Raw genomic sequence first — 2,030 nt, 5'->3', positions numbered from 1 at the left:
AAAGTCCAAGTGTTAGATGAGCGGCTGATGGCTGATGGTCAGTATTGGTGTGATTAGAGAATGAACTCTGATGATCAGGTCTCAGCTACCATTGGGAAAGAGGAGCGCTGAGATTAAATCCTCCAACTTTTCAATGTGTGCTTTGACTGAGCCTGATTCTGAAGTTTGGGGAAACAATTTTAAGACCAATCTTCAGCCCCTGGTTACACTGCAAAGAAGAGCCATTCGAATCGTTCATAAAGGAAATTATTTACATCCCACAAATTTATTGTTTCTACAATACTCCAATTTAAAATTGTTTGATCTTGTAAACTTAAGAGCTGCGCAAATAATGTCTTCCAGAAAATGTCTTAAAACTCTTTCAGGAGCGGGATGCACTTCGCATTTATAATCTAGGAGGCGAAAATCGATTATACCAACCAAAAGTAGGAACTACCTTGAAATCAATGTGCATCTCAAGTCGTGGTGTCGCCCTCTGGAATAATTTAGCGGAGGAACACAAGTGTTGTGAAAATATAAACCGTTTAAAAAATATTTAAGCAGGATGTCCTGAGAAAATACCTGGAAGAGTGAGTGATGTTCTATGAGGGTGGTGTGGTGTAGGGAGGGGGTTGCAGGGACAGGGAGCGTTGAGCCAGTGTGTTGTCTTGTATGCATGAGTGTGGATGAGTTGTTTGTCTTGTCTTTGTCTTGTCATTTGCAGGAGTGACCTTGGGATGAGCCGGAGGGGATCGGACATGTATAAAATTTTGCTTCTTCCATCCCCTTTTCAAGCCATGCAAATGTATTGTTTGTCATTATATGTATTGGAAAATGTGTGCAGGTTTGAAATAAACTTCTGAAAAAAAAAAAGACTTCATTCAGATGACCCTGTTTCAACCCACCTCCAGCACCTCCTTCACCTCCGTAGCAAAAGCTTCAGAACGTCATTCCTCCCGGACTCTTACTACGTTCCCCGTCTCATCTTAACCTGTCCGGCAGAAGACCGCCATGTTGAGCCTGGTTCTGCCAGAGGTTTCTTCCCAACGGGGAGTTTTTCCTCTCTACTGTCGCTTCATGCTTGCTCATCATTGACAGGTTCCCTCAACCTGTGTTATCCAAGCTGGACTTCCATCTTCCAGGTCCCTGAGTGAAGCTCTACTATCAGCTCACACAGTCCTCTGGATCTCCCCATAAAGCTCAGCAGACCGTCTCTCCAACCAGCAGTCTACAGACTGACCAACTTCATCTATCTCCACTCCATCACCAGTTTCAGGTCTGGGGGGGAAACAGCCCTGCTCTTTGCTCCTGTTCATGTATATCTATCAAAATTAAGCGCTATGTTTTCTGCCGAGGTCTGAGCACCAACGACAAAGTAATTGTATCAATAAATTTCTCAAATTGTCTTTTCTCTTTGTGTGAGTTTTTCAGATTGAAATACTAAATAATGTTAACTGAGTCTTAGATAAAAAAAAAAAAAAAAAACTTTCTTTCAAGAGTAAAAAGATACAAGAGAGTTCAGGAGGAGATTAAAGAGAAACACTTTAGATAATCAAGCTTTCAATCTTTATTTGTTGTTAGAAACAAAGCAAAATAAGGCTATGTTAATAAGGTTAATATCAATAAAAGGTACCACTCGAAAATTGACATTTTTTATACATTTTAAAAGAAAACAATTATGTTTGAATTCAACAACAATAACGTCATTTGGTTTGTGCTAGTTGCCTTCAAAGGGAGATAATCGTCTCCACTGATGAAACCAGCATTTATCAAAGCACAGCAAAACCAGATCAGAAGAGACCAGTCCAAAGACCTTCAGTCCTTTTAAAAACCATACAAGCAGACATGAGGTCCAAATGAACAGCTAACTTCCTGCTGATGATGTTTCCAAGCTCACCTCTCCACCAGCAGGACTTCACCTCCAGACTGACTAAGTTTGGAGGTTTTCCACCAACAGATTCAATTCATCCTCATCAGAACTGTAGGAGGAACATTCAGCCAGACGAACAGGACAGATGATCAGAGGAGCAGAGTTTTTACCTCTGACTTTA

The 2,030-nt window shown here is 40.9% G+C and overlaps 1 pseudogene; it reads right to left on the bottom strand.

Annotated features, from left to right (window-relative positions):
• LOC107100346 overlaps positions 1 to 2,030 on the bottom strand; it is a 30,749-nt pseudogene that overhangs the window by 25,575 nt on the left and 3,144 nt on the right.

This window comes from Cyprinodon variegatus, unplaced genomic scaffold, assembly GCF_000732505.1.
Source record: "Cyprinodon variegatus isolate N-32 unplaced genomic scaffold, C_variegatus-1.0 Scaffold963, whole genome shotgun sequence".
In the NCBI taxonomy this organism is placed as follows: Eukaryota; Metazoa; Chordata; class Actinopteri; order Cyprinodontiformes; family Cyprinodontidae; genus Cyprinodon; species Cyprinodon variegatus.
This window is presented reverse-complemented; position numbering and strand designations above follow the sequence as displayed.